Source organism: Dasypus novemcinctus, chromosome 4 (genome assembly GCF_030445035.2).
Source record: "Dasypus novemcinctus isolate mDasNov1 chromosome 4, mDasNov1.1.hap2, whole genome shotgun sequence".
Lineage (NCBI taxonomy): Eukaryota > Metazoa > Chordata > Mammalia > Cingulata > Dasypodidae > Dasypus > Dasypus novemcinctus.
Window position 1 is genome coordinate 132,963,567 of NC_080676.1, and position 25,388 is coordinate 132,988,954.

General features: G+C 33.2%; 1 long non-coding RNA gene across 1 annotated transcript in view; it reads right to left on the reverse strand.

Moving 5' to 3' along the window:
• Nucleotides 1–24,956, reverse strand: part of LOC139438898 (uncharacterized) — a 66,676-nt gene extending 41,720 nt beyond the window's left edge. Inside the window, exon 1 of the long non-coding RNA XR_011648692.1 lies at nucleotides 24,857–24,956. This is a non-coding gene — a long non-coding RNA (uncharacterized lncRNA). The remainder of the gene's footprint in view (nucleotides 1–24,856) is intronic.
• Nucleotides 24,957–25,388: the final 432 nt, after the last annotated feature.

The following is a 25,388-nucleotide window of genomic DNA, read 5'->3' on the forward strand; positions in this document are numbered from 1 at the left end:
TAGTAATCTGGAAGCCAATGTATGATTATCAGGCTGCTATAATCGGCTTTTACAAATAAGTTAAATCAATTAAAGGACATAATTTATTGCTGGGAAGGCTCTGTTACCTGTTTTTGGGTTAAGTTATTGTAGTATGTGTTAGAAGAAAGCAGCCTATTTGTTCAGATGACAAGCTGCTTGAATCATCTATAACAAACTCAGAGAGCTTCTGCTTTTTTGGTATAGTTTTCCAGTGTTCATGCCTCTAGTCTTACTTTTCTTGCCCTTCTACTTTGCAAGTTATTTCATCTATTCGAAGGTGAATCTGTAACTTAAGTATAATTCATTTTGATATGGTAATTTAATTGCCTGTGTTCCATAAATTTAGAGGAGTTGAAAATTAAAAACAAAGTCCTATTATCAATACAATATTGGTATCAAGCCCATTCTCAAAATTAACCTACTAAAAACTATTTTTAAATAAACAAATATGGGGGGCGGGGGCGGTGGGGTTGAATGGGACCTCATATATATTTTTTAATGTAATTAAAAATAATAATAATAAATAAATATTTTTAAAAAAATAAATAAATAAATAAACAAATAAAGCCAGAAATATCTTGTGAGGATAGAATTCATTGAATTATTTTGAAATTAACTAGTAAAAGAACATTTATGGAATTTGGAAGTTTGTGGAAAGATGACAGAATTTGAATTAGTTGAAAGCACATTTTTAATATATTGCCTCATGTTAGTATTTGAAGTTTAGGCTTTTTCCTTTAAAGTGGTTTTAAAAAGACACATTTTAAGATATTTTTCAAAATTTTTTCCTAATATTTGAGAATTTATGACATGAAAATATCCACCTACGATAAAATAATAAAACATTAATTATTTAGAAAGTTTTGTAACCTTTAAAAGGAGCATTAAATACAAAAATATATATATATGGTTCAAAACTACTCCATACTATGGAAATGTAGACATTTGTAAAAAGAAAGTAAGTATCTTGATATGACTTTCTAGTTTGGTCATTTTCATTAAACCAAATGAAAGAAAACACTAACCTCACTAAAATTATTATCTTTATTATACCATTATCATTTTCTGAACATTTTATTAACATCTTGCAAGCTTATGTGATTTATGTAAAATGATTTTTCTTTTAAAAATACTATTAACAAATATGCTAAGACATTATCAGTTGTTAATTCTGGGTGGTAAGGGTATGGGTGATATGGATGGCTGGTTTAATTTTTGTACATTTTCAGTAACTTACTTTTAGAAAATATAAACTTTTTAAAAATTGAGATAAATCATTGTGAAACCTTCTATTGGTAAGGAATAGTATTTCTAAGGAAAAAAAAAAACAATTGCACATGTTATTTTCATAATGAGGGGCTTTGTTCTCCCTGATAGTCAATAACTCCAATAAAATTTCCAATCTTTTAGGGAACATATTTTAACCCATATAAAGTATGGTAGAATTTTCCATTAGGATGGAACTCATTAGTTCAATATTTGCACTAGCTGAAAATAACTGGTGACTTGGGCCATACTGTTTTATGTTCACTTAATTTTCTGCCCAAAAAATGAGGCTGAGTTTTAAGAATAATCCACAGATTTTTCTGTCCATAGAGTTTTGGCCAGTAAAAGTATGTTTACATTAATGGATAAAACATGTTGCATTATAATTAAGACAGTTTTATAAACTGTTCTGAAACATGCATTTTTTTTTTATTTTGAAAATAAATTCCACTCATCTTAGAATAGGCAGCTCCATTTGATCTTATGAACAAAGCCCCAAAAGGATTCTATATATTGGTACTTGAGAAGAAAGAGGAATAGTGACATAGATGAAAAATATTTTTAGAAATAATTATCTTCAGAGTTTGAACGAAGTACTCTTTTCTATGGTTTGCTAATTTCCATAAATATTAAAGTGTGGATATGCCTAATTTCGAATCAATAGACTGTTACTCAATGAAATTTTTCTATCTTTTTGTCCCAGTACTTTGCAGTTCCTGACATGTGGTTGGATGTCATTGCATGTGACATAAGTGTTTGTTGAAGTTTTAACAGAGATGAGGACAATTTCTCATTACTCTCTTGAACGTTTAATAGATTTCTTGAACCCTTTATTACTACACACTGTAAAGTGAAAATAATGGTTAATTTTTCATTTGCCAGCACTAACTCTCCTTCCTCTTTTTGACATTAGACTAAGTTGATGGGATAGTATTTTATTTGGAAAGGGTACTTGACTTTAAGTAGCAATTATGGATTTGAAGATCTCTGTCCATTTGTAACATTGTACAGAGTGAGGGGAAATTTTGAACTTCTGGGGGCTCATTTCTATGTTATAAAATGGGAATGATGTTATCTACCATTTGCAACTCTGAAGGTTGTTATGAAAATTAGAAGAAATAGTGAATTGAATGTGAAAAATCACAATCACAGTGTATAGTCACAGTGTTAGACATTTTGACTATCAACAGATTTGGTTAGAGACTAATTCTTCTAGTTTTCATGGTGTTGTTTTACTAGTCAAAACCAGTTATACTTTCTTTTTCCTCCGCATTTGGTCTGGTTCTGCTTATTTGCAGTGGGGCCCCTGGTGAATTCCTTTAGTCAAATATATTTTTGGTTTGGGAACTCCTCACATGCACTTTGAGGTTAAAGATATTTCTATTGGAGCATGCATATATTTTTAGATAAAATTTCTTAAGTTGTGGAAATCACTGGATGGAAACTGGTGAGTAAGCCCTAAAAGGAGTTTTATGAATGAGCAATACAATTCCTTTCCTCTAATAAAAGCACTGTACAACTTATATTTAGTTTATATTGATTATTTTCCAACACAGAAATAAACCAATCTTTATATTATGCACTAGTTTCCTGTTAGTGGGAATATCAAGAATATCAATCTTCCCTTGTGCCTTCTATTTCTGTGCTTTTCTCCAACCTGGTGTAACCCTAAACAGATTTTTAATTATAGTAATATGAGCCACTGAGAGTGTCACACTTTTATGCATGATCAGGTTACCATAACTTAAATATATTCCAGTTCTCTTATAAACTTTAAATTTATGGCTGGGTTGTAAAATCCTTTGCAAAGTTTGCAATTTTATTTCCACCACCAAAACAAAAACAAAAAAGTATAGTCTTATAAAAAATGCTTATATTAAAAATGTGTGAAGTGTGAGGCATTCACATAAAGATATACTAGATTAGAATTACAAATGCAGTCTTTTAAGCCACTTTTACTTATTGAGACTGTTTAGAAAATGAAATAATACCAGTTTTTTCTACAGACTTATATTTGGTAGCATTTATGGGTGTTTTATTTATGTAATTTGAAACATAAGACTAAATTGTGAAGGAGATCAGCAGAAATAGTTTAGATTTTAATCAATGTCTCATTGTGTATAGCATTTATAAACCTCAATTTTTGGTTGAAAGAAAGGTAGGAATATTGATTTACATTAGTACTATCAAATATTAGCCCTAAAATATGCATGTTACGACATGTAAGGAAGGATGATAATATAAGATAGGACTTCAGAGTGTGGTCTTTGGGAGATAGACCAACCTTCAACATTAACTAGCTTTATGGCCTTGACCTTTCTAATTCTGAGTTTATTTATCTGTAAAAGTGAGAATAATTCTATTACTACCACTTAGGTTTGAGAAGATTAGATATAATGCAATTGATGCAGTACTTGACACAAAGGAAGCCTTCTAAAATGTTAACTACTTTTTATAAGGATGCATTCATAATTCAAAGTACTAAAAACTCTCCTTTGGCTCAGTACTAAATAGGAGGCCTGAAATGTTTTAGAAGTTGATCTATGAGATTTGTATAGGGCATAATATATTAATCAAAGCCTTATCTATGCTCTTAACACTAATTAAGGACTCTTTAATGGCACTAGCATTTTCTTTTTGTTTTGCCATATGAGATTATTATTTTTACTTGCTTTTCTCTCTCCATCTTTTTTTTATAACATTCAAAAGTTTTGCTGAAAGGAAATTACCCAATAATGATTGAGATCATATTAATACCTTTAAATACTTTCCTCACAGTATTTTAAAATATCTTAAGTAAAGGCATATCTATCTATCTATCTATCTATCTATCTATCTATCTATCTATCTATCTCTCTATCTCTCTATCTACCTACCTACCTATCTATCTAATCTGGCATCCTTCATTACCAACTTTAGACATCAGCTGATTTTAAACAAGGAACTGAATTTTAGAAGCAACTTTGTTAAGAACTGATTTTTTTTTTAAAGCAGCCATTCTTAGACCTCTGTGATACAGGATTAAATTTACCCATTTTTAAGTATGGATACTGAGTGAAGTAGAGGGGATAATATTGCTTGTCTTGGAGACAGAATTCTTGCACTTTAAACAGATTTACCATTTAAAATCTGGTGAATCTGTTCTTTCATTAATTTACTCATTCTTCACCTTTTGGAAAGGACATAAGGAAGCAGCAGAAACTCAAGATAGAATGAAAAAGGAAAGAAAATCAGCCATGAAAACAAACAAACAGTGCCAGGAATGAGTCCAAAAATATGTATCATAATGATAGATATATACCCTTGCCGTGAGTAGGTTACAGTTTTTTGTTTCCAGCTGCCAATGCCATAATGAAAATCTGGTAAATGTACAGATTAGAGTGTCTGTGAGATGAAGATTCAACCAACAGCAGATGAATGCCTTTTCTTGATGCTAGGATGAGAAATGAATTTCTTGTGTGGGTCTTAATATAAAGAATATGGGAGAAAGTAAAGGTTAACATCAATTGCCGTATCTTAAAAATGCAGTGTTGAGTTTCATAGGAAAGTCACTGCTTCTCTCGACCTCAGTTCCCACAGCATGAAGGAGCTGTCGGGCATCATGTAAGGTTTCTTTCAGTGTCAACATCATATAACTCTAAACTGGAACCTGCTGAGCTCAACAGGTTGTTAAAATGTGGACATGTTCATAACCAAGTAGGCTATTATTAAGGCATTAGATTTCATCCCCAGATTTATGACCTTATTAACATCTTTTCATTTCTCTGGTTTCAATTCTAACAAAGAGCAAAATTTAAAAAAAAATACTAAAAAGATAAAAACAGCGTCATGGCTACTATTGTTTTTACTTTATGCATATTTTCTATTCCTAAAGACAATCATTTATGATAAAGGCATGACTTTTTTCTCATTTTGTTCTTTTAGCTTTACCTCCTTTGTTTATATTTAACTTTCTTTGATGTTGGGACTAATCATGTATTTATGTATAACATAATCCATAAACTTCACAAGTGACATTCCTTCTTAACTTAGAACTATTTAGTTTTTTTCATTAAGATTCTTTGGCTTTATGAGATAGTCTCATAAGTGTAAATGTCCACTCAATGAGTAATTATATGACAAATAAGCTTTTCATTTTGTTTACTATTTTATTTTCTAGATAAATCTGGTTGTATTTCATTTACATAGAATACTTCAGCTTATATGTGTCATAATAGCAAGTTAAATTAAAGAGCAAGTAAAAAAAACTAGTACAACCATGAATATTATTTTCGTTTATTTTTATTAAGACATTCTTGTTTTTCCTAAAGCGCAGTATCGCCCTTAATTATGTAGTCAAACAAAATTCTCTTTTCTCAAGCTTTCTAAAACTATGTCCCCTAAAGTTGTATTTATTACGGGATTTTTTATCCAGTAATTGGTTCTCAGGTAGCTCAGCAGATAGAGTGATATATTTGAGCATGGAGTAGGAATTTTCCAGCAGAAGAAAGACAAAATGCCATTATAGCCGTGAAGACTCTGTGTTTTTGCTGGGAACTGGAATTGGAGATTAAAATCCTGTCAGATGGAGAGTTTTCAGCCATATGTATTAGAAGGTGCAATTCAGACTGCCTTAAATAATAATAACAAAGACACCCACATATAGTAACCCAAAATGGTAGGAATTTCCTTCTGTTCACATAAATGCCTGGAGGTGGGTAGGTTGTCCAGAGCAGGTAGATGACTCTGCTCCATGAAGACATCCAAGGTGTCAGATTTTCCTTATCTTGTTTTGCACTATTTTCCCACACTGCACATAGCTTCCTGAACTGTCTGTATGTTACAGAAGTAATAGAATATAAGCAGGAAATAACTATTCTTTGGTTGTTCCCCCCCCCCACACACACACACACAAATCCAATTTTGTAAACAACTTTTATGTTTCTTGTGGTATATATGGTTCTAGTAACTGAAAAATGCTACATTTGATTATGGTTTATCCATTAGTTTCCAACCCTTTAGGGTCATGAAAATACCTTTGGTGTGTTACAGCACTTCTGCCATATAGAAGGTTCTCAAAAAATGTATATTAAATAAGAAGAAAAGAAAAGGAATGCAAGGGATATTGAAGATTTTTATGCAGATTTGGAGTTATAACTTTATCAGCCTTATGGGGAAAAGGATAATACAAAAAGAAACATCTCACGAATATGGCACCAAGTGCTTAGTATTCATTATCTGGACTAGAATAAAAGAGATAAAGTGAAAAACAATGTGTTCTAATCATTGTCCAAGACTGGGCTAAAATAAAAGGGATTAAGTGAAAAAATTGTTATAGTCATTGTCTAAAAACATCTAAACCAATACAGTTATTTCTTCATTTGAAACCCAGTGTAGTGCAGTGGTTGAGTCCCTGCTTCCCATGTATGAGGTCCCAGGGTCAAACCCTGGTACCTTCTTAAAATAAAATAAAATAAAATATTTATTACTATTGGGATGGGGTCGGACTTTATGCACTAGATGCATCGGAGAGCAATTCACAGGATCTTACTTAATTTTTAGACTATGACAGAGATAGTGCCTGAGTCCTAACAAATGAAATTAGAAAAAGCAAGCGACATTGGTGTTTGAGCTTTCCTAAGTGAAACCTAGTTGGAAATCTAACAGTAGAGTGAACTACTTTAATCGTCAAATTCACAATGCAATGCAAGGCATAAACTTTTGCACTGAGGAGGGTGTAAATGGATTAGGACTTTTCTAACAGCAAGAAAAGTTATAACGTCATAATCTGATTGTTGTCTTCAAATCATTACTATCATTATATTGTTGTTTGGAGTGGAATGTTTGCTTACTAGTGCTCTGTGTCAGTAAAGGACCAATAAGGGGATTTTAGATAAAAGGAAATAATTTTTGAACTAGGAAAAGATAGCCATGGAATATGTCTATTTGCATGATTCCAAGCAGAAAGGAATTTATTTCTATAGCAGCTTTAAAGTATTGCCTATTTACATACCTGGAAATGGATTGAATAAATTTCCAAAATCTATCTCAGATTGTTTATTCTGTTGAAACATTGAATTTTGTGCTGATTTTCTCAGCTATTTCAGTTGCAAATCTTAAATGCCAGATGTCTCTAAAATAGTGATGTGGATAGATAAGATAATACTGTGGAGAAGAAGGTAAATGGCTTTCATAAATATATGTATTATATAGTTGAATCCTGCTAGCAACTCTCTGAGGAAAGTTAATTGTCACCTCTTTGCAGGTGACATATTTAGACCCAGAGCAGGAATTTGAACCCAAATCTATGAAAATCATGATCTCCCATTCTCCACTATATCACAAAGTTGTAGAAATCTGAGTAATGTGAGAAATAGTTTAAACTGGTTGTTTATGTGCATATACCAATTATTACTTCACAGTTCAAGAGGTTAGTGATAAAATTATTAAAAATAAGGTCATTCAGTCAATGATTTATTTTATTTATTTATTTTTTAAAGATTTGTTTTCTTTTAATTTCTCTCCCCTCCCCTCCCCCTCCGGTTGTCTGCTCTCTGTGTCTTCGCTGTATGTTCTTCTGTGACCACTTCTATCCTTATCAGCGGCACCGGGAATCTGTGTTACTTTTTGTTGCGTCATCTTGTCGTGTCAGCTCTCCGTGTGTGCAGCGCCATTCCTGGGCAGTCTGCACTTTCTTTCGTGCTGGGTGGCTCTCCTTATGGGACGCACTCCTTGTGCAGGGGGCTCCCCTATGTGGGGGACACCCCTGCATGGCACGGCACTCCTTGTGTGCATCAGCACTGCACATGGGCCAGCTCCACACGGGTCAAGGAGGCCCTGGGTTTGAACCACAGACCTCCCATATAGTAGGCAGATGCCCTGTCCATTGGGCCAAGTCCACTTCCCAATTTATTTTAAATATATTAATAGCATATTTATTATAATGCCATTAGAGAGTCCTTTTAGTTGCTGGGGATACAGTAGTGACTGAAACAGTTGCAATTTTTTCCTCTGCTGCATAAATGTCATTTGGGGAGACATTTGTTAGTAGAGCATCTAAAGCAACAAGTCAAAGTGGATGATATTTTATTTTATTATTTTTTCGAATGCAAACAAGTATATCTTCAAAAGTAGAACTGAAATGGTTCCAAGAAATGTGCACTTTCACCAAAAAAACCCCACATGCCTTGCTTCTCTTAGGCTCAAAAAAATCTATCCTGTGATAAAAAGAGGTTTTATCTGCAATCCCTCCACTTTGACTCCCTGAACAAGTGCGCATGAGCACAGATACAAGCAGATGCTTAAACAATCATAAACCTAAATGTGAAAGGTCCAAATTGTGCCTCTTGATTAGGCTTTTTGAAAGTTCATTGCTATCATTAAGTTGAGTAACATAATTATGTTCTATGTTTTATTTTCTTACATTTGGTAATTTTCAAATTGTGATATTGTGCCTATGGTATATCATCACATTTTTACTTATCGAGTGTCTTATAACAGTTATTCCTGGAAAATTCTGTGAATATGTGAGAACCAGAGCCCCTTTATAAGGTTTATGTGCCAGTTTTTCTTTCCATTTAAAAACTGTGTAACATTTTGTATTTTCATTGCAAAACACAAGCCTCTTAAACAAGTATATGCTATCATATGACAAGTAAAATATCTTCTCACAGTAGCAGAAGGCCAATGTAGAGGACATTTAGTCTTTAGTGCTAATTTCACTATAAGATACTCAGAGCATTTCATTTATTTATATGTCTTGCCAGAAATGTGTAACAGAATTAATATCATGTATCTTGTATCTTTACAGATGTTATGATTCAGAATCACATTAAAAAAATCTCTTTTCAAATTAGGAAATCATAATTCAGTTGTTGAAGAAATCAGTCATACATATGAAACAAACTAATGTAAATTTGAGAGAAGGAAGCACTTAATAATTGTCATTCCATAGATAATAATCTACAAATAGAAATACTAAAGTACACAATAAATAGAAGTAGAGAAATTAGAAATGTAAAATATTGTTTTTGTGGTCAGACCATAAGCACAAAAAGAAAACAGCAGGAAGATGTCAGTTTGAGGTTAGAGTACACTTAGAAAAGATTGAGGAAACATTAAGGATTGAAAAATCACAAATTAAATTGTCTTTAATTTCTATGAAATACTACAATGTGTGTGATTTAAAACATTGCTAATGTGACTTGTTTAAATTTATTTCTGCATCTCACCTGATGTCCTAGCCCTCCTGGGAGACTAGAAGATAACAATTATTTTTCTTCAGAATGTCTAATTGGAATAATGATTACTTGATGAAATTCAATTAATGTTTATTAATAGTGAGCCCAACACAGAATGCATTTTAGATGGGCACTGTATAAGTCAACCAAAGGGGTGCTGACGCAAAATACCAGAAATTGGTTGGTTTTTATTTGGTATAGATACCAGGCCATAAAGAATAAGTTACTTATTTCACCAAAGTCTATTTTCACGTGTTGGAGCAAGATGGCTTCCGACGCCTGCGAGAGTCCAGGCTTCCTGGTTTCCTCCCTTCCAGGATCTTGTTTCTCTCTGGGTTCAGGGTTCCTCTCTTCCCAGGGCTTGCTTCTTCCTGGGCTCAGGCTTCCTGTCTTCCTGGGGCTTGCTTCTTTTTCCTCTGTGTGCCTACTTCCTGGGGCTCCATCTTAAGGCTTTAGCATCAAACTCCAACATCAAAACTCCAACATCAAAAAACCCTCAGTTCTGTCCTTGACCATGCCTTTTATCTGGTGGGTGGGAATTCAACACCCTAATGACGTGGCCCAATCAAAGCCCTAATCATAACTTAATCACACCCAGGTACAGACCAGATTACAGACATAATCCAATATCTATTTTTGGAATTCATAACCATATCAAACTGCTACAGGCACCCAATTGTGTCATCTTTTCATGCACTAAATCATACATAGTGGGAAAAGAAGACAGGAAAATAGGATGATGGAACATAGTGTTGCCAGAAAAAGTAGGTTTTATTCCCTTTTGAGTTTATTGTACATTGAGCCTTCATGGACAGGGCTAATTTTGATAATTTATTGAACATTGATGGGGCTGAGAACTAACCATGGGAATCTCTTCAGAAACTTGCCCATTTTTTCTTATGGTGATGCCTGAGTTCAAGTCTACGAAGCTTTTAAACTCTCTAAGACAGGTTACTTTCTAATTGTTGCCAAGTATGAGATGTGACTCTACAGTAATGAGATTGGTTTGTTATTCAAACACATCTTAAAAATTTAAAGTTTTATAGATTGAATACTCTGTTCATGAGGCAAAATTATCCAGAGGACACTTGTTTGAATTGTCACCAATATGAGATGATAATTAAGTCAATATAGCTACTCTAATCTGGAGAATCATATATGTCACAGAAACCAGATAATCTGAAACTCATAACAAAAGAATACTAATATATTCATTATTTAGGTGCAAATTTCTGAAAATTAAGGGTCTATGCATAATTAGTCATTTTATCAAAGACTTAATAGAATGAAAGTAAGCTACAGAACAAAACATGTATATATGAAAGCTGACATCAAACACCACAAACATTGTACCAGTCATTGCTCTAAATGCTTTACATGTATTCTCATTTATTTAGCCTCAGAACTTTCCTATGGGATGGAGAGTATTTGTAGCCCTCTTCTACAGGCTTATAGAGTCCAGAAGGTAAGGTCTAAAAAAAAATCACATAGCTAGTGGTAAATAGAATTAAAATATGAACCTGGGCAAGCCTACTCCATGGTCTATATTCTTAATGTATTGCTAAGTAAACTGTGATTATCAATGGTTAAATTGAAATATATACCCCAATTTAAACATGTTCTTAATCATTGTATGCATTCCTGTAAGTGTGATCCCATTGTAAATAGGATCTCTTAAAGATGTTATTTTTAGTTAAGGTGTGGCCCAATTGAATGAAGTTGGGTTTTAATTGGATTACTGGAGGTCTTTATAGGCAGAAGAAAATTTAGACATTGTTGGAGAAAACCATGGGAGCAGGAAGCCAGAAGTCAAGGGAACCTAGAAGAGAAAGGAGAGGACATTGCCCTGTGATGTGAGGCAGAGATACAAGCCAAGGAATCCCAAGGACCATCAGCAGTTGGCATCAGAATGTTACGGACTTTGGGGAGAAATCATTGCCTTGCTAAGACCTCAATTTTGGACTTCTCTTAGCCTCATAAACTTGAGTTAACAAATTCTCATTGTTTAAGCCACTCTATCCTATAGTCTTTGTCATAGCAGCATGACAAACAAAACAATAGATTTTAATTACAATCCTTAGGTTTTTGGTGGTAGAAATGAGGAGTCGGGGTAAACACTTGGGTCCTTGTTGTACAGTGCAGTTACCACGTTCAGCTCTTTAGGATAATATGACAAGTTCTGGACCTCACATACAAGCTTGTATGGCAGTGATTATCAGCTGCTTCTCCCCTTACATCTGCTATGCCAGTACAGCCACCCTCAGGTACCATATCTAAACTCTGAATAGAAGCAAGCTTTGCCAGGTCACTAAAATTCTTATGTTCTATTAAGAGGTGTTTAAAACCAGTTCCTTTCATCTCTCATGCTTCAATAGAGGTCTGTTTTAAAATTGCTGAATGCATATGGACCTCCATGATTAGATGCTGGAATTTCAGGATATCTGATGCTTACCACTATCGTGACCATCCTTTGTCCTGGATATTGGCTCCAGTTGCTACTTTCAACCCAATTACGTGACACCTCATCTGTAAATTCTATGTGGAACTATGAATTGCCCATTTTGGAACCTCTGCCAAAAGTCATCATTTTCTCTCTGTGTTGCTTTCTTTGTCCAGGCTCCCTCTGCCCATGTGACTGATGTTCCAATTTGTTCTCATACAGCATGGTGTGCCAAAGTGCTATCACATAGCAAAATAACTTTTATAATAGGGATTCTTAACTTGGATCCTCTCTTGGAACTGCACAAGACCTTTGGAAACCTAACATTGTGTGCAGTATGCTATGCATATACATATATAATTTTTCTCTAAGAAAGTTCTATAACTTTGATTACATTTCTCAAAGTGGCCTGTAATCCAAAAATATTTACAAGCACTGCAACTAACAGTGCTTTTGCCAAGCAAAAAAGAATGGTGATTTGTTCAGACTCTCAAATTTAATTTTCTAAACCTGAATTTATGTGTTTCTAGAATTAATGAAGTAATATATACAAATTAATTGTAAAATCATTTGATAATCTCATTAATTGCAAAATCCAATGACTCCGTATCAAAATCATTTTGGAAGAAAAAATAACTTTGTGTAGAAGAAAATGTGCCTGAGGGAAACAAATCATTCTTAATAGTATAGTCCGCAGCATCATTTGTCCAATAGAAATATAGCATGAGCCACAAATGCAATACATATATGTAATTTAAATGTTTTAATAGCTCTATTAGAAAATTAAAAAGAAAAATTTAAATTAAATTTAATGATATATTTTAGTCAATGTCATATATCCAAAATATTTTTACTGTGTAATCAGCAAAATCAGTAAGATTAAAAATCAGACAACTTGCATTCTTTTTTCATGCTAATTCTCCCATAGGGTGTTGATTTTATATTTACCACACATCTCAGTTTGACCAGTTATATTTCATGCACCTGGTTCATGGGGCTAGTGGCTACTATATTAGACAGCACAAGTTTATAGCAATAAGTGACCTTTTACATGTTTAACATATGGTGACAAAGAGAAATATTTCACTTGGTTTTTGATCATTTCTGAGATGTTAGTATTAATGATCAGATTAACAAAAGTGGAATGTATTTTGAGAATGTACATTTAAACATTAATTTAGAGATCTGAGAATAAGACATTCAGGTGCATTTGACCCATATCAATGTTGAATGGGACATCTTTTAAAGGCATGCACTGAAAGTGATTTTAAGGTGGTTTTTAAATTGTATGTGCAGGGCACTTTTTTTTTTAATACAGTAAATTGTATAATTAGATCTAGTAGGAACTCATAATTTCTGAGAATGTGATAATATTCAGCATACCCTGAAGTAAATTATAAAATATCACACCCTAGATCAAATATACTAGAATCAGTAAATATTGTTATAAAGCCAGTAACAAAACATGGTAATTAATTGGTAAATATAGCTGTAAAGACAAATGCTAATATTATCTGTCATAATATTATCTGCTAGTAGCTGATAATAATATCCAATATATTTGAATGCATTCCTATAGACTACACTAGATAAAACAAGGATTTCAGTACAAATTGACAGAAATAACAAAATAAAATGAATTAGAATGAAGTTCTGTCATAGTATATGCATACAAGTATCTAAGAAACAACTGGTAGAAAGCAAAGGATAAAATAATAAATTAGAAAAAATAAAACACTTCCCTGGATACTAATAAATAAGGAGCACCAGGGAAAAAATAAAATAAGTGTTCATCAGACTGATATATCATTGGGTATCCCTATGAAGGTTGTATTTTTTACATCATGAGACTCTCAGCTCATCCTGTGTGTAAACAGCTTTATCATTTTGTGTGTGTTTTTTTGTTTTGTTTTGTTTTGTTTTTCTCCAAGTAGTGACCTCCTTCTAAGGTATTGTGCTCCATATTTCTTACCCATGACATTTCTAATGTGTACATTAAGCTTGAATCCCACATGGAATAATATCTCAATTGTGTTTGAGTCATAGATTATGTGGTAAGAAATTTTGGGTTTAATTTTTAGAGGAAAACACTACTTCTACTTCCAGTGAGCTGTGTAGGCTATGGATTTTCAAATTTGAAAGAAACCTAAAACCATACTGTGATGTGCTCTTTACTATGCTTTGCCACCAGGGGGTACCATAACTGCTATCGGCCCTATTAAAAGCTGCTTAAGTAGTAATTATGTTCTATAACGCCAAAATTTTTCACACTGAAATGCATTTTGGAAAAGGTCTCATCAAGATTGGTTGAAACTAATGTAATTCAAATTAAAGATTTCCTTCACCAAAACAAAATCATATATGGAGGGAAAAAATGTTGGATAACTAATTGCATTGATTCCTCCATGTTTGAGGGAATTTATCCTTATTTTATAGAATAATATCATGATTTCTTAAGACTCATGGTCTGTTTAGGACAATGTACCTGTAAAAGTTAACATTAAGAACTATTCCTCTACTATGCTTTAGAGAGAAAGGACTTTTCAAATAATTTTGCATTTTCACCAAATTCCTAAACCTTTTTGTCAAAGGAAATAAAATAACAGAGAGAGAGAGAGAGAGAAACAACCAACCAGGTTCTTGATGTAAGAAAGCTAAAGGAAGTTGAACTGATAATGCCAATCTGATCGCTCTGTCAGATTTATGGAAGCATTGGCTATGGGGTCAGGGAGAATGGATTAGTACCCATCTGTACTTCTTACTTGTGTGACATTTGGACATTTGACAATTCATTTAACCACCGCAGACCTCGGTTTTCACATCTTCTAAATATGGAGAAAATTATAATTCCTTCATGGTCTAGGGCAGAGATTTTGTCAGGTCTTACCTATCTTTACCTAGAGGTAAGCAATTTACCTAATACAAAATATATGTGTAATAAACAACAGTTAAATAAATGAATACATAATATATGTCACACAGCCAATGTAGTGCCCAGAATATTATAGGTGATTAATGTTATCTGCAATTATTTTAGGCTAATGATATTCAATTATATTTTGCTTACTAAATTTTTCTCATTAAATTAGGCTTCATTTAAATACCACTTTCTGTGAAATAGGTATATTCTATCATTTCTAAGATTCGACTTTAACTGGTTATCTTATATTTATATAATTGTAGTTCAGCTATACATGCTGTTAAGTTATACCAAAAACTTATAAACCTACATATATAGCACATTTTAGTAAATTTCATATTTCACAAAAGATATTAACACTTTCATTAAGTCATAAATTGTCCTCATCAGAATTAAGTATAGGAGAGTATGTTCTGCCAAAACTTTGAATAAGTTAGAACTGCCTGGACTCTGCATTTGAGCATGTGGTGATCTGACTCTCATTTATTCTTGGCACAGTGTACCAGGTCCATGTGTCTAGGGACTCTTTGGGAGAGCAAATATCCCCAGGATTAACTAAACTCAAATAAGAAACACTTATGTGATTGCATTTTATTCAACTATATGCATATTCAAATGGGTAGCATTCTTGGAAAAATACATGTTGGGATTTGCAACATCCAAAATATTTCTCAAATAATTTAAGAATTTTTTCTTAACTGAGAAACTAAAATCTTGTGAAAAATTAGTTTTGAGTTTTTTTGGTAAACCTTTGTATTTTATAATTTCTAACCTACTGATGGATTTTATATGGTATGTAATTTTTTATGTTACTTATAGCTTAGCCACACTTTGATTCTATTAGTAGATGCATTTATTTCTGAAAAGTCGGTGTTGGATGAAATCACATTAACAACATCACTATTACAATTTAGAGACAATAATTTCTTGTATAACTATAACAAGAATATATGCTATATAAAATTAAATAGTACTGGAAATGTTAAGTGCATTAATTAGGTACAATTCAAGTTATTTTGATTCCTTTTTAGCAGCTTCAATTTCTAAAAATCATAACTCATTTTTCCTTATAATATTTAGATCATCTCACAATCAAATTAGCTTCTAGAATTTCATTTGCAGTAACTTAATTATTTTACAGTATAGCAGAAGCATGAATATAAATAGAATAAGACTTTGTATGTTTTGTTTGACATTTTGTTTGACCTTTAACATATTAATTTCAGTGAGAATGGGGATCTATATTTAAATGAATAGCAGAGGTGATCCACACTTAAAAAAATCTTCACTATGACCTTTAAAGCAATGTATAGTAATAGGAAAGTCAGAAATCAGGCTAGAAATAGAATATTTTCCACTATATATCTCCATGGAATGTTTTAATGGCTTCAGAATATCTCACATGGCAACTGTGGAGGTGGTATGTTGTTGAAAATATTGTGAGCATTTCAATAACAGCAAAGTCTTTATAGCTAAAAAACTGCAAAGTGATAGTTTCTCAAATTTTCCTTAAAACATCCTTAAATTTCCTTAAACTTATACATTTAAGCAAAGAAGCATATTGTTCCCCACTGCCATGTTGATCTCACCAAAGGATCTGAAATAATCATTAACATAATCTCCTGTCTGAAGAGGTCACTCTATGAAATGTGTAAGCATAAATTTATGGTCTATATATTTCCTTAAGAAATTAATCATAGACTGACTTGCCAAAAATCTTTTCTAATTTTCCTTAGAATTTCTTTAATAGGTGGATTTAAATCCCCAATTAAATTTTAGTATTTAAGAGGAAACCCCATACTCTTGCATTTCCTTGTATCTGTCATTATCAATTAAGATGTTGCTGTTTTGATTTAGCTACACTTTTTCACATGTACAGTGCCTATTTTGACGTGGTATTAATAACAGCAGACATATATTGAGTGGTCAACATTTCCAGAGTACCCAACTGGTAAATGTGCATTAACTCATTTATTCCTTATCATAATCCTTAGAGTATGCCTCTTTTACAAATGGAGAAACCAAGGAAGAAGGGTGAGCAACTTGCCCAAAGTCATGCAGCTAGTAAGTGGCTATGCTTTCTTAGTATGGGGTCTATGGACCCTACAGCCTGGTCCTAGAATCTCATGACTTTTTAATTCTGCTTTCCTAAATATACAACTCCCTTCTCATATCTGAACTCTTCTGAAAGAGCAATACAAACAGAAATGAAAAAAGAAAATATTGAATAAAGGGAATAACTGTGGGAATATGCCATTCCTAGCAGTCATGCAGTGGTAGCATGTGGACTGCCAGAAGACAGCACTGAGATGCATGTGAGAGGAGGACTCATCCAGTTACTGGACCATTATAAATCTTGTTATAACTTACAAAACTGTGTGAAAGAGAAAGTGAACACTACAATGTAAACTATAATCCACGCTTAGTGGCCATGCTCCAAAATGTGTTCATCAGTTGTAACAAATGTACCACACTAAGGAAGGATGTTGTTAATTAGGGAAAGTGTGGGAGGGGTAGGGAGCAGGGCATATGGGAATCCCCTATATTTTTTATGTAACATTTATGTAATCTTAAGTATCTTTAAAAAAAAAAGTATATATTTTAAAAAGTCTATGTAATGGATAGAGTCCTCAGAAACAGCTTAGCATCAGTTCACATACTGATCTTTGGTGAAATGCACAGGGATTATATTAAAGTATGATTACATGAATACAAGTATATAGACTTCTAGTACCTTAATTAAACTGATATATAGAAATTTAGGGTGGCCTGAAAAGTGGGATGATGCTGATGATCATGATCAACGTCATCATCATGAAGAAAAGTACAACTTTACTAGGAGCACCTACAGTGTACAATATTTTGAGGTCAGTGATGTAACTTCCATTTCATAGGTCAGAAAACTGAGGCCAGGTAACTTTTAAAGTCACAGAGCTGGTACGTAACCGAAGCTTAACCTGTACCTAGACTTTTACGCCAAAATCCATGCCCTTTTTCATTACACTATAGACATTTTATCAAATAGGTGTTTTGATGGGAAATGATTATATGAGAAATTAACAAGTATACTTTCTAGTTGAGGTATGTAATCAGTCATGCTAGTTAAAGACAGATCTAGCAGGTAGATTGTTGGTTTAACATTTTACTACAGAACCAGGGATTCCGATTAAGATTCTCATCCAAGTGGATGAACATTTCACCTCCCTCTACAGAAAGAGACAAAATCCAAGAGATAGCAGAATGGTCCTAGATCTCTTCCAATATGCTACTGTTGTTCATTTCAATTTGGAAGCCTCAACTTGTCTCTAGTTTTATTAGGAGGCTTTCTGAAACCCTTGTTAAACCCTATATCATGAGGTCACATTGATATCTATTTCTCTGACTGTAAATACATGCCTCCAGATTAGAGTTTTCAATTACTTCAATTCTTTGTCTTTTTCACCTCCAGGCTATTTCTTGGGACCAGGTCTTTTCTCTTTGGCTCACAGGGTCTCTGGATAAAAAAGAAAGTACTACTGGTTGTCACCATCCAACCCACCTAGTAATATGAATGTTCAACTTTGCCTTGCTCTTCCTACCCTCTGTTAGGAATTGCAGGACCCCATGGAAATCAATGGGACCCATTCCTTATAAAAAGAATGGGGGGGGAGGCCTACATTAGGCCTATATTCAGATTTTGAAACATTTTTTCTTTTTTTAGGAGGTACCAGGATGACCTCATAAATGGGACACAGGTGCCCAATCACTTGAGCTACATCCACTCCCCAATTAGACTTGGATTTTTCATTCGTTTGTTTGTGTTGCTTTTAGGAGTTACCAGGGATTGAACCTGGAGTCTCGTACATGGGAAGCAGGTGCTCAACCACTTGAGCTATATCTGTTCCCCAAAACCTCATATTTTGAAAAGCAAACCTTTAGAGGGAATTAGCTAAATCATTGATTCCCGCTTCTCAGAAAACCCCCATATCAATAGCCACAAGTTCTGTGCTAAAATATTACTTTTCTTTTGACAATTAATGGAAAAACCCCCAACATATTAAACTCTTGCTGCAACACTATTCATAATAATCATTCTTATGAACCTAAATTATAGAATTTCACATAGTCCAACTTAAATATTAAACCCATTATTTAAAATTAGTTTATTAACTAATTACTCCATAAGGAAAGCAATATATATTTAAGGTTATATTCCACTTCCGATGGAACTATTATGTTGGTATAGTTTTACAGAAATGTCTTTAGTATTTGTTGATTTATATATATTAATGATTGATTTAGTTTAGATATGTTGTGAAGAATAGTTGGAATTTCTATGCTAACAGACACAGTATACTGCATATTAATTATAATGATATACATCAATGCTAAAGAAGAATACTAAACTTAATGTTGCAATTTTAGGAAAAATATGTATTTTATGAATTTCTAAAGCTTTAAAACCTAAATAAATTCCAGAAGACCCTGGGGTATGTAACAGAAAATGCATTTACTTCTGTTGTGAAAATCTATCAAACTTCTGTATCTTAAATTTTGTGGAAGAGAATTCTTTGCGCTATTGATTCCTATGAATCACATACTAAAATGATACCTATAGAACAAATGCATGTGATATTTATTAAAATATAGTAGTGACTTTTTAAGATAAATTGAGTGAGTTAATAGATGTATATGACTATATTATGTGACTGGTTAATGTCATATATTTTGTTCCTTTTATTTTTTTTAGGAAACTGGGTATGTGTTTTCATCTCATCAAATGTTACAGAATGACATTTCCAGATATAGGGTGATTACATTATGTCAGTCAGATCAGGTTTCTTTTTGGATACTTTAGAGAGATTTCTTTTTAAGTAGTTATTCAACTTGGCATACGCAGCTTCAAGAAAGAAAAGTTTAATAAGGTAAATCTTAGAACCATTTATGGGCAAAGAATTTTAAGTTAATATTACTCTATCAACCAAAATAAAATAAGAAAATAAATACTTAATAGGGCCAAAATGTTAATTAGTTGAAAATATAACTTTTGAAATCTTTTTATTCAGAAAATAGACAAGCCTGTGTTAAAACATCTGAAAATCTGAAGCACAAATGCAGGCAAAATTTCAAACATTCTTTATTTCTTATAAAATTATCAAGTTGAAATAAAAGTTAAATGTGTTTAGAGACGTTTTGAGTAGAAAACACAGATTTCCTTCAGAAACTACTGGGCAAATTTAAAAAAATTTTTAATAAACCAGATATTATTTTCATTCATGAGAAGGGTAGATAAAAAGGAAGCAGTTTAAAAAAAAAAAACTGCAAAGACTGTAACACATTCACTTTTTCTAATGTTCTTTTTTTCTTTTGTTCTGTAATTGATTGCGAGCACCCCCTTTAACCCACCTTAAAGAGCAAGCAGGAAATTCATGTTTTCGTTCATCAGCCCATCCCTCTGAAAAGCGTTCGATATTAAAACAGTTTGCAAGGAGCAAAAGCAGAGGAAAACAAGAGGCCCAGTTAAACTGTAGCAAGGTTAGAAGATACATGCGCGATTGCCTGCAACACGCACCGGGTCTTGTTCCTGTCCAGTATTTGCATGGAGATATCAAGTTAATTAGGGTATGACATTCTTCACTTTATATGTGACCTTTTATTATATCTGTGGCTCTCTAATTCATGTAGTGTCATAAAACTATGGGAAAGTCTCTCTAGCTGTTTGACACCAACTGGAAAAAATTAAGCATTGATATTTCCTTTTGATTGAAGGTTTTTAAAGCAGCAAAGTACTGCAAAGGCAAAGTGGTTGTTGTGGTAGATTTGCTGTGGGTGTCAGAATGTTTTGTTTTGTTTTTTTCCTTTTTCTTTTTTTCTTTTTTTGTCTATTTGTTCCCTGCTTTCACTGATGATCAGGTGCTATCAAGAGAGTTGCAGAAAGGGGTGGGGTATTAGGGGGGTTGGTTCAGAAGGAGGTTACATGGCAGAATTCCCACGAATGCTGGCGAAGGATGAAAAAAATAAAGAAATCTTGTTTTTCTGAACGAGAGGATTCTCTGCATGACTTCCCCACTGTTGGGGTGATGAGCTTTCAGGCAGAGATTTTATTAACAATTCATATGGAGATTGAGGGCAGCGGAGGAGCAGATTCTCACATAAACTTGATCTGTCCATGAATGCAGTTCTCTGTTTGTCCTGACCCTGCATGGCTTAAGACACTGCCTGTGAGGCTAGTATGCCAGACACAAAGAAAGAAATGAAAAGCAAGCACATTCCAGGAGTCTGCACAAAGGAGCCCAGCAGTTTCTAATGGTGTCCCCAGAGAGGATCTTATCTCTGCGTGTCCAAAAATGCCTAAAATGTTTATTTGTGCACCTAAAGTTTTAAAATCCATGTGGTTGTTCCTTCAGCAGTATTCTTTAATTTTTGTTTTTTGAGCTTGCTGGAACTAGAAAAATATCTGCACGGGTACGTTTCTGAAGTTTTGCGGTAGAAGTCATTGGACTTGAATTGTTTTACTTTGTCGATTGGTAGGGACCTTGCAAAATGAGTCCTTTCCAGCTTTAGAAGTCAGAACAACATTTTAAAGCTTGGTTTGACTTTGCAATGCATCATTCTGACACTGTAACTCTGAAAATTGTGACAGAGCTAATGCATGAGATGAAACTGACATGGGGTCACAACCAGGCTCGTGAGCACAGATAGCAATGCTAGATCAGAAAAACCAAGGAGAAGAAAGTGGAGGGAAAAGTTTGAATGAGCTAAAAGGACATGGGAGACTAGGTTCTTTAACACAATAACATATCTGTAATTGGTGGCTAGCTATATCTAACAGCATTACAAAAGGATAATAAAAGGCTATCACAAGATATTTCTCTGTAACTTAATCTCCTAGCTTTTATTGGTTAAGAAAAACTTGATATACATAATTGTGTTGCTAAGTGACGTTTTTATAGATGCTTAAAAATCAGAAAATTCAGATACTTGACAGACTCTTGAATTTTGCAGTTGTGTTTAGCTGTTTAAATTGCTCCAAAACTTAAATGTTCGTGAATTAAATAACCAGTAGAGGAATGCAGGGAAATGCCATTAATTACTATAGGTTTTGTTTCTTTAATTTTATAGTGAGCTTACTTCCATGAAATTAACTGTTGTATTTAGACTAATTGTCAGTAATTGGGGACAAAATCACATCCATTGTTTCCTATTGCTTGATACAAATTAGGATCTTTGCAATATTGACTCAGTAATGTCTTGTATTTTACCTTCTATGTTGAGTGAAAAGCAACTTAAAGAAAATCTATGTGATAAAATGTTTCCATTAATAATTAAACAAGTCTTTTAAGTAGTCTTTCATAAATTAATTTTAAAACTTCGAAATTGAAAGCAGCTTTGATTATATGTTTAGTTGGTTTCATCAACCATCAACTGATTTTTCTGATTTAAATTGAATTTTCTTGGAATCATCTTTAAAATATCACAATTATAAATGTCAACGACTTATCCACATGCATTTTCATTATTCTATTTGTGTCTGAAACATTGAAATTAGCATTGCTAAAAGAGCTTTTGTGAGGCATCACTGGGCTGAATGGATTGTCTTTCTTTTCATACCTGATGGTTAAATTGATTTGCGTAAGATAGAGCATATTATTTATTCTTGTTTTCTAACTAGTTTTTTTGTTCTCTTTTGTTATGCAACATGAGAGTGTTTGCGAAGCACTGTATTTCAAATGAAAATATATGTGGAGAATTGAGATTACCAAAGCTTGATTTTATGTATGTTTTTATGTATGATTTTATGTATGTAGAACACTGTATTCACATAGGTAATAGGTTGTAAAGAGAGCAAATAGGAGAGCCCTGTAGTTTTTAAAGTGAAGTTTCAGGCTGATGGGAGAAAATATTACACTACATATGCCATTAAAACAATAACAGTCAGTTTTAGCTTTGCACATTTTTTTCTTAAGAGTTCTCCTCGACTGTATTACCTCTGATTTTTATCAGTCTGTAAGTTACAGACGTTTTACACTACTTACGCAGTTTCCTTGCATCTTTTGCTTATTCTAAGGCCAATCAAAAGTTATTTTGCATTTTACAACCCACTCAGTTTGTTTCAAATGCATCCATTCCATTTAACTTAGATCTGAACATTTCACAGTTATCTTGAATAAAGTTTCTACTAAGCGATTAGAAAAATAATTGCCCATTAAAAGGTGAAGATTGGTTTGAGCAAAGAGAGAAAAAACTTAACTTTGAAATTGAAAGCATTCATTGTTAGCGCAACACATATGCACCAAATCTGAAATTAGAGTAAACTCCTGAAATAAGCATCTTGGCAAGAGGAATTGTTTAAATTTTCTAAGGCTGTCAGTCCATTTTCTCTATTTTTTCCTGTTAAAGAAAAACTTCAAATGGAAAGCTTCACCTTTTGTACAAAGTTGAAATGTTTTATTATTTCAGGATTGTTCTACACTGTAGAACTAGAACAATTCAATAGCTTCCAGGAGGGAAAAACACAAATGAGAATCTTTCTATCATTTTAGAATGTCCATAGCAAAGTGAAAATAACTACTTAAAAAATCTATGGTTGTTTCTTTAAAAAAAGAATCTTTTGATTTCAACACTTATTTGAATACCCATTCAGGCTCTTTTGTAACTTGTAATAAGTGCACATCTCTGAAATGAAGAATACTCACAAGGGGACAAAACTGAAACATAAGCTATGCTTAGATGCTGCATTTTAATAGGTTGTCCTATAGGATTAAGCAAAGGTTATTATTTTTCTTTTCTTTTCTTTCTTCTTTTTTTTTTCTCCAGAAAGTAAATTCCCCAAAGTAAAATCCAGTTTATTTATACCTTCTTGGTGTATATCCAATGATGATCTTTTGTTTCTTATCGGTTTCAGAATATGAAAAATAAACATGTTCAAGACTGACTTCAAATTTAGGAATGATAAAGGGTTATAAAAGTTACTTGGAGAAAGTAATATTTCTCTTTTCTTATCCTGCCATATCACAGGCCCTGGAGGATACAATAGGATGGAGTTTGCCTTGCTTGAGTATTCTGAATATTCAGGGAAGGGAATATGGGACTCTGGTAATGCTATGAGTCACATCCATTGGCATTTTAAGTGTATACGGAAAAAAAATAATAAATCAAGTTTATTTCTTGCATAATCATTCTTAACAACCATATAGATGGCAGTGTGGCTAGCACGGGTAACAGCACCAGTGACTGCCCTGGCCCCAGAATGCTTTTATAATTGTAATCAGTTTCTTCATCAATCCAAGTTGTGCCAACACCCCTAATTAGCCAGAGCCTCATTTAAAAAATTAAAAACAGCTCAAACCCAATAAAATCAACAACAATAACCACCCCACAGCATTGTTGTGTGAACTCAAACTATGTAGCAGTTGCAGTCAGCTCCTGGGCTCTGAACTACATGGCCTAAGTGGGTCAATCAACTTCCCCAGTGGGAGGTACGTGCACATCAAGTGGACCAGAGCCTTCTTTTGGTGCTATCAATCTCAAGGGTTACTATTATTTAAAAAAATTTTTTCCAGTGATGTCCTTGTTTATAGCAGACATATCCTCACTCTTTTACTGAAAAATGTACTGCCCACCAATTAAAGCAACATCCACAACAAATGGAATGAAAAATGATTAGTAAAAGAACATATTTATTCTATGCTGGTTTTAGTTTCTGTTGCTCAAGTAAGCAATGGCTACTTTAAAATGCATACTAAAACTGTCACAAGCCTTGGGGGTGTTTTAGAATTTACTCATTTTAGAAGGTACTGTGTAACATTTTTATATGTCTCACCATGTATGCATACATGTATAAAGACAAACACTACTCTTTCTATTATGTCAACAGTTTCTGGGACCTTTCTCTGTATTGGGCAAAATCATCATCTGTAACTTGGGGAAATTTTACATGACATCAAATGCAGGCTTCAGCGAGTAAAAGGCGGATTGAATAGATTCTTCAATAAATGTCATGTGTCTTACCTGGGAAGGCAGTCATCAACTCCTGCTTCAGGTGGCCAAGGTCTGCAGGTGAAGCCAAATTGTATACGCCATGCCCTTGGTGCCAAATGACTGGTTGTTTTCATTCCTAAATAGTAATGGGATTGCAAGCTCATTTGCTCTAGGATCCATGAGTAAACTTGCAAGTAATGATTATTTTGCAAATTAGCTAGCTATCTACCAACTGAGAAAATAATGTGCTCTTATTTTTAACAAGGGTAGGTTACTTAAGATTGTGTCTCCAAGTATGAAAATAGAAAAAATTCAAGCTATAAATCATCTTCGGTTATATTGACTAATTCTCTCTTTAACCTACTTGTGATATAAGATAGGACATTTCTTTTTGTCATATTATTCAATGTATCATTTTTGTCAATTTAAAAAAATAAAATCTAAAATTTAAAAATAACTTACACTCTAATTTGTACTATATTCATGCACTATGAAAAATAATGAAGGAGTAAAATTACATAGTGTGTTTCTGGGAAAACATATTCTTCCATGAAGGGTTATA